This window comes from Staurois parvus, unplaced genomic scaffold (assembly GCF_062004578.1).
Source record: "Staurois parvus isolate SC_StPar_1 unplaced genomic scaffold, SC_StPar_1.0 ptg001836l, whole genome shotgun sequence".
Taxonomy (NCBI): Eukaryota; Metazoa; Chordata; class Amphibia; order Anura; family Ranidae; genus Staurois; species Staurois parvus.
In genome coordinates, this window is record NW_028319632.1 from 76,206 (window position 1) to 85,000 (window position 8,795).

Consider the following 8,795-nt stretch of genomic DNA (forward strand, 5'->3'; position numbering starts at 1 on the left):
TTTGCCAAACAACATGTAAAAAAGCCTTCACAGTTCTGGAACAACATCCTATGGACAGATGAGACCAACATCAACTTGTACCAGAGTGATGGGAAGAGAAGAGGATGGAGAAGGAACTGCTCATGGTCCTCAGCATACCACCTCATCAGTGATCATGGTGGTGGTAGTGTCATGGCGTGGGCATGTATGGCTGCCAATGGAACTGCTTCTCTTGTATTTATTGATGATGTGACTGCTGACAGAAGCAGCCGGATGAATTGTGAAGTGTTTCGGGAATATTATCGGCTCATATTCAGCCAAATGCTTCACAACTCATTGGACGCTTCACAGTGCAGATGGACAATGACCCAAAGCAGACTGCAAAAGACACCAAAGAAGTGGAATGTTCTGCAATGGCCAATCACCTGACCTGAATCCGATGGAGCATTTCACTTGCTGAAGACAAAACTGAAGGGAAAATGCCCCAAGAACAAGCAGGAACTGAAGACAGTTGCAGTAGAGGCCTGGCAGAGCATCACCAGGGATGACACCCAGCGTCTGCTGATGTCTATGCGTTCCACACTTCAGGCTGTCATTGACTGCAAAGGATTTGCAACCAAGTATTAAAAAGTGAAAGTTTGATTTAAGATTATTATTCTGTCCCATTACTTTTGGTCCCTTAACAAGTGGGAGGCACATATGCAAACTGTTGTAATTCCTACACCGTTCACCTGATTTGGATGTAAATACCCTCAAATTAAAGCTGACAGTCTGCAGTTAAAGCACATCTTGTTCGTTTCATTTCAAATCCATTGTGGTGTATAGAGCCAAAAATGTTAGAATTGTGTCCATGTCCCAATATTTATGGACCTGACTGTACATGTATGTGTGTGTGTGTACATGTGTGTGTGTGTACCTACATGTGTCTCTGTGTACATGTGTCTGTGTATGTATGCACATGTGTCTGTGTGTATGTACATGTGTCTGTGCGTGTGTATTTCTGTGTATGTACATGTATCTGTGTGTATGCGTGTCTGTACGTGCCTGTGTGTGTTTATACATGTTTGTGTGTGTACATGTGTCTCTGTGTGTGTATGTACATGTTTCTGTGTGTGTGCATGTACATGTCTGTGTGTGTGTGTGTGTGTGTGTGTGTGTACATGTGTCTCTGTGTGTGTGTACATGTTTCTGTGTGTGTGTGTGTGTACATGTCTGTGTTTGTGTACAGGTGTCTCTGTGTGTGTACATGTTTCTGTGTGTGTGTGTGTGTGTGTGTACATGTCTATGTGTGTGTACAGGTGTCTCTGTGTGTGTACATGTTTCTGTGTGTCTGTGTGTGTGTGTGTGTGTACGTGTGTGTGTGTACATGTTTCTGTGTGTGTGTGTGTGTGTGTGTGTCTGTGTGTGTGTACATGTCTGTGTGTGTGTGTCTGTGTGTGTGTACATGTCTGTGTGTGTGTGTGTGTACATGTTTCTGTGTGTGTGTGTGTGTGTGTGTGTCTGTGTGTGTGTACAGTTGCAAGAAAAAGTATGTGAACCCCTTGGGATTACGTGGAGTTTTGCATGAATTGGGCATAAAATGTGCTCTGAACGTCATCTAAGTCACAACAATAGAAGAACACAGTCTGCTGAACATAATACTACACAAACATTAGATGTTGCCATGGTTTAATTGCACATAACATGTAAACATTCACAGTGCAGGGAGGAAAAAGTATGTGAACCTTTGGACTTAATAACTGGTTGAGCCTCCTTTGGCAGCAATAACCTCAACCAAACGTTTCCTGTAGTTGCAGATCAGACCTGCACAACGATCTGGAGTCATTTTGGACCACTCCTCTTCACAAAACTGTTTCAGTGTAGCAATATTCTTGGGATGTCTGGTGTGAATCGCTCTCTTAAGGTCATGCCACAGCATTTCAATGGGGTTGAGGTCAGGACTCTGACTGGGCCACTCCAGAAGGCGTATTCTGTGCTGTTGCAGCCATTGTTTTGTTGAATTACTTGTATGCTTTGGGTCATTGTCCTGTTGCATCACCCATCCTCTGCGGAGCTTCAGTTGGCGGACAGATGGTCGTACGTTTTCCTGCAAAATGTCTTAATAAACTCTGGAATTAATTTTCCCATCAATGACAACAATCCGTCCAGCCCTGAGGCAGCAAAGCAGCCCCAAACCATGATGCGCCCTCCGCCATGTTTCACAGTGGGGATGAGGTTTTGATGTTGGTGTACTGTGCCTTTTTTTCTCCACACATAGTGTTGTGTGTTCTTCCCAAACAACTCAATCTTGGTTTCATCTGTCCACAGTATATTCTGCCAGTAGTGCTGTGGAACATCCAGGTGCTCTTTTGCAAACTTCAATCGTGCTGCAATCTTCTTTTGGGCCAGCAATGGCTTCCTCCGTGGTGTCCTCCCATGTACTCCATTCTTGTTTAATGTTTTCCTTATTGTAGATGTGTCAACAAAAATGTTAGCATGTGCCAGAGATTTCTGTAGGTCTTTAGCTGACACTGTGGGATTCTTCTTTACCTCATGCAGCATTCTGCGCTGTGCTCTTGCAGTCATTTTTACAGGACGACCGCGCCTAGGGAGAGTAGCAACAGTGCTAAACTTTCTCCATTTGTAGACAGTCTGTCTTACCGTGGACACATGAACATCAAGGCTCAAGGAGATACTTTTGTAACCCTTTCCAGCTTCATGCAAGTCAACAATTCTTGATCGTAGGTCTTCTGAGGGCTCTTTTCTGCGAGGCATGGTTCACATCAGACAGTGCTTCTTGAAACCAGTAAACCCAAAACAGGTGTGTGTTTTTTAAGGGCAGGACAGCTGTCAGCAACACATCCAATATCATCACACTGATTGGAGTCAAGGTTGGCTCACTCCTGGCTCCAATTAGCTCTGGGAGAAGTCATTAAGCTAGGGCCTCACATACTTTTTCCTCCCTGCACTGTGAATGTTTACATGTTATGTGCAATTACACCATGGCAACATCTAATGTGTGTGTAGTATTATGTTCAGCAGACTGTGTTCTTCTATTGTTGTGACTTAGATGACGTTCAGAGCACATTTTATGCCCAATTCATGCAAAACTCCACGTAATCCCAAGGGGTTCACATACTTTTTCTTGCAACTGTACATGTCTGTGTGTGTGTACAGGTGTCTCTGTGTGTGTTTCTTTTGGCGAGTAACTCTTAAGGCCTGGCTAGTAGCTCAGGACTTGAAATTTTAAGCCCTGCTCTACACCAATACACAGAGTTCAGGACACCGTGGTGGTGCCCCCTCAGGAGGCGGAGCCTTGACACCCGCACTCTCAGACTGTCTTCAGTCTTCCAAGTTGAGGACATCTTGTGGTACTGCAAGGGATGCCCACAACAGCTCCAAGTGCCCTCTAACTCTAATTCTCCAGTGATCCACACCTGGTGAAAGGTACAGGCATCCCAAAGGCTCATCCAGATAATGTTCGGGTCCTATAGTACAAGGATGCTGCACACTGCCAGCTAAGGCTCCTCCTAGGCTACGCACGCGTTTCGTCCCACTCCTGAGGCTGCAGGGGATGGCTCCAGATTGAAGGTGAGTATTGCAGCCACTGAACCTTCTATGGAGCATTTTAAAGAAATAGCTTTGAGTCGGGCTTTAATATCATCTTTTATTGGGCTTTTGTTAACCGCGTTGTACTAACTTTAGAGAAAGAAAAGAAGCGGCATTTGTGTCATAGCGGCAATATGATGAACAGCTGCACAATGTCTCCTGACCTTTTAGGTTTAATTAATCATCTCACAAAAAACTTAGCACAATATAGCCCAGAGGCAGACTATTCATCCTCACCTGTCTGTATCTCGCACGATAAGCTATTTCGTATTCCGATTAAAAAAAAGAAAAAAAAGGAACGCATTAAACTAAATATATTACTCACTGAATAAAAAAAATTAATGGACGCATTTTGAGATTAAGAAGCAGATTAATTCCCTCGCTGCTTCCTGTCTCGCTGCACGACCTCTGACCTCGGCGCAAATTCAATTTACATTAAAAGCGACCGTTTTAATGTGGATTTTGCAACGTCACTGCACTTAGCATGCTTGTTGATATGGAAACTGGCGTAGTGATTGGAAAGGGAAAATATATATTTAAAATATCAATAGTGGAGGTCATTATGTAATTACATGGGCAAAGACCCTCAATGGGTCAATGTGTAGTTACGTGGGCAAAGACCCTCTATGGCGGTCAATGTGTAGTTACATGGGCAAAGACCCTCAATGGGTCAATGTGTAGTTACATGGGCAAAGACCCTCAATGGCGGTCAATGTGTAGTTACGTGGGCAAAGATCCTCAATGGGTCAATGTGTAGTTACGTGGGCAAAGACCCTCTATGGCGGTCAATGTGTAGTTACATGGGCAAAGACCCTCAATGGCGGCCAATGTGTAGTTACGTGGGCAAAGATCCTCAATGGGTCAATGTGTAGTTACGTGGGCAAAGACCCTCTATGGCAGTCCATGTGTAGTTACGTGGGCAAAGACCCTCAATGGCGGTTAATGTGTAGTTACATGGGCAAAGATCCTCAATGGGTCAATGTGTAGTTACGTGGGCAAAGACCCTCTATGGCGGTCAATGTGTAGTTACATGGGCAAAGACCCTCAATGGCGGTCAATGTGTAGTTACATGGGCAAAGATCCTCAATGGGTCAATGTGTAGTTACGTAGGCAAAGACCCTCAATGGGTCAATGTGTAGTTACGTGGGCAAAGACCCTCAATGGGTCAATGTGTAGTTACGTAGGCAAAGACTCTCAATGGGTCAATGTGTAGTTACGTGGGCAAAGACCCTGTATGGTGGTCATTATGTAGATACATGGGCAAAGACCCTCAATGGGTCAATGTGTAGTTACGTAGGCAAAGACTCTCAATGGGTCAATGTGTAGTTACGCAGGCAAAGACCCTCAATGGGTCAATGTGTAGTTACGCAGGCAAAGACCCTCAATGGGTCAATGTGTAGTTACGTGGGCAAAGATCCTCAATGGCGGTCAATGTGTAGTTACTGAGGCAAAGACCCTCAATGGCGGTTAATGTGAAATTATGTGGCCAAAGAACCTCAATAGCGGTCAATATGTTGTTTTGTAGGCAAAGACCCTCAATGGAGGTCAATGTGTAGTTACATAGGCAAAGACCCTCATTGGTGGTCAATGTGTAGTTACGAAGGCAAAGAACCTCAATGGTGGTCAAAGTGTAGTTACGAAGGCAAAGGCCCTCAGTGGCGGTCAATGTGTAGTTATGTAGGCAAAGACCCTCAATGGCGGTCAATGTGTAGCTACGTGGGCAAAGACCCTCAATGGCAGTTAATATGTAGTTACATAGGCAAAGACCCTCAATGGTGGTCAATTTGTAGTTACGTAGGCAAAAACCCTCAATGGCGGTCAGGTCTTCTCATACAACATCAGTTCCTGACCTCACAAATGCTCTTTTGGATAGCAGGGGTTCTAGCCTCCTCCTGCGTTTCCAGCCCCCAGACAACAGTCTTGGAAAAGGCCCTCAGTTCCAACATGAATGTGTACAAAGTCAACTCGATAAACACATGGTTTGACCAGTTTGGTTTGGAGGCACATGGGTGTCCTGTACAGATCCCTGACCTCAACCCTACTGAACACCTTTGGGATGAATTGGGATGCCAGTTGTCAGCCAGGTCTTCTCATCCAACATCAGTACCTGACCTCAACCCTGCTGAACACCTGTGGGAGAAATTAGAACACTGAATGTAAGCCCAGGTCTTCTCATTCAACATCAGTACCTAACGTCAACCCTACTAAACATGTTTGGGATGAATTGTAGTGCCGATCGCAAGACAGGTCTTCTCATACAACATCAGTATCTGACCTCACAAATGCTCTTTTGGATAGCAGGGGTTCTAGTCTCATCCTGTGTTTCCAGCATCAATGCAACAGTCTTGGAAAAGGTCCTTCTCAGTTCCAGCATGAATGAGTAGAAAGCCAGTTCCATAAACACATGGTTTGACCAGTTTGGTTTGAAGGCACTTTGGTGTCCTGTACAGAGCCCTGACCACAACCCAACTGAACACCTTTGGGATGAATTGGGACGCCAATTGTGAACCAGGTCTTCTCATCCAGCATCAATACCTGACCTCACAAATGGGCTCACATTTCAACACCAAAAATCTTGGAGAAAACCTTCCCAAAAGAGTGGAAAGTGTTATAGGTGGGGAGGACAGCATGTTATTGGCCATGGGGGGAAGTGGGCAACTCTATACTAATGGCCATGGAAGGAAGAGGGCAACTGTATATTAATGGCCATGGCATGAGGGGGGAAACTCAGTAATAATGGCCATGGTTTTAGAATGGGATGTCCAACAAGCCCATATTATTATTATTATTATTATACAGGATTTATGGCGCCAACAGTTTGCGCAGCACTTTACAATATAACGGGAGACAGTACAATTACAATACTTTCAGTACAGAAGGAATAGGAGGGCCTGGCTCGTGGAGCTTACAATCTAAAGGAAGGGGGAGGGGATACAAAAGGTGATAGCTGCGGGGGATGATCTGATGGAGGTGATTCAAAACAGTTCTTAGGTGGAGGTGGGCTTCCCTGAAGAAGTGAGTTTTCAAAGATCGCCTAAAGGCAGACAGGGTGGGGGCTGATCAGACATACTGTGGTAGGGAGTTCCAGAGGATGGGAGAGGCTCTGGAGAAGTCCTGGAGGCGAGCGTGGGAGGAGGTGATGAGGGAGCTAGAGAGGAGGATATCATGGGAGGAGCGGAGTGGGCGATTTGGGCGATATCTGTGGATGAGGTCGATGATGTAGCCAGGGGCAGTGTTGTGGATGGCTTTGTAAGCTGTGGTTAGTATTTTGAATTTTATACTTTGGGTTATTGGAAGCCAGTGGAGGGATTGGTAGAGAGGGGTGGAGGACACTGAAGGCAGGGCAGTGGAGGGATTGGCAGAGAGAGGTGGAGGACACTGAATGGAGGTCAGTGGAGGGATTGGCAGAGGGGGGTGGAGGACACTGAGTGGAGGCCAGTGGAGGGATTGGCAGAGAGGGGTGGAGGACACTGAATGGAGGTCAGTGGAGGGATTGGCCTAGAGGGGTGGAGGACACTGAGTGGAGGCCAGTGGAGGGATTGGCAGAGAGGGGTGGAGGACACTGAATGGAGGTCAGTGGAGGGATTGGCAGAGAGGGGTGGAGGACACTGAATGGAGGTCAGTGGAGGGATTGGCAGAGAGGGGTGGAGGACACTGAGTGGAGGCCAGTGGAGGGATTGGCAGAGAGGGATGGAGGACACTGAGTGGAGGCCAGTGGAGGGATTGGCAGAGAGGGGTGGAGGACACTGAATGGAGGTCAGTGGAGGGATTGGCAGAGAGGGGTGGAGGACACTGAGTGGAGGCCAGTGGAGGGATTGGCAGAGAGGGGTGGAGGACACTGAATGGAGGTCAGTGGAGGGATTGGCAGAGAGGGGTGGAGGACACTGAATGGAGGTCAGTGGAGGGATTGGCAGAGAGGGGTGGAGGACACAGAATGGAGGCCAGTGAAGGGATTGGCAGAGAGGGGTGGAGGACACTGAATGGAAGCCAGTGAAGGGATTGGCAGAGAGGGGCAGCAGCCGCTGATCGGTTGGTAAGGTGTATGAGTCTAGCAGCAGCATTCATAATAGACTGAAGGGGGGATAGCCTGTGTAATGGTAGACCAGTGAGGAGGGAGTTGCAGTAATGGAGGCGGGATATAACCAAGGCGTGGATAAGTTGTTTTGTGGTGTCATTGGTCAGGAAGGGGGGATTTTGGAAATGTTCCGGAGGCTGAGACAGCAAGATTTAGCCAGTGATTGGATTTGGGGCCCAAAGGAGAGGTCAGAGTCTAGGATTACGCCCAGCACCCTGGCATCACTGGAAGGACCAATGGTTGTGTTGTTGATCTTAATGGTAAAGTCGTGAGGGGAGATTGGGGGGGGGGGGGGGAAATAAGCCCATATAGGTGTGATGGCCAGGTGTCGACATATCTTCGCCCATATAACTGTTTTTTTTTTAAAACCTGTGCTAAGAGGAATACGTAGGCTTCTATTGCAGATATCCTTGTGAAATGCTACCTCCTCAGCTGTCTGCAGCTTCAGTGCTTCCTGAGTCGCTGACCTTGAAGAGGCATATGTAACAGGCGAGTTCAGAAGTCCTGTTCTCCATTCTTGTTCTAGCTCAGTGACTTACAATATCTTGACACCATGGGATTATCATGATAGACAATCAGTGTTTTTACAAAATGGGGTCACCCTACGTCAGGTGAATGAAGGGGGTTCAGCTAAGGTCAGGTGTCCTTCACCAACAGTCTTGAGACCCTGGAGGAGCTTCATTCCAGCCGCCACCAGCAAACACAGTAACGCAATTTACCACTCGGACCAAAATAAAATCTCTCAGTGTGTGGCATTAGCAGACCTCCGAGCAATTGTGAGCTCCATCCGACCCGAAGCTAAATGAGATCAGCCGTGAGCCCTTCTATTCAGGTAATTAGAACTTGATAAGAACAGCTGTACTTTTAGGTCCATCTCTTTCTCCTATAATAAGCCAACGAAGGCGAATTACTCATTGCCATTGAAGAGACGACACCAATTAATTCTCAATCAACTTTAATTACAATGTTGAGGATTCTTATTGAAACTTCATCCGAATGAAGTCAATTTATTTTGAATTGGTGATTAAAAATGCATTTTTCAGCAACATTAGGAAGCGCAGAGAAAGGAATAAAACGCGGAGAAGTTATTAGTGCGTTGGCTTTTTTTTTTCTAATAGGCTGATTAAGATGTAGCCAGCCAATGTTCAGTTCC

At 46.3% G+C, this 8,795-nt stretch overlaps 1 protein-coding gene across 1 annotated transcript in view; it reads right to left on the minus strand.

The window, feature by feature from the left end:
- AJAP1 (adherens junctions associated protein 1) overlaps window positions 1-8,795 on the minus strand; it is a gene marked incomplete at its 3' end in the record, with an annotated part of 158,064 nt that overhangs the window by 43,508 nt on the left and 105,761 nt on the right. The gene's annotated exons all lie outside the window — the stretch shown is intronic.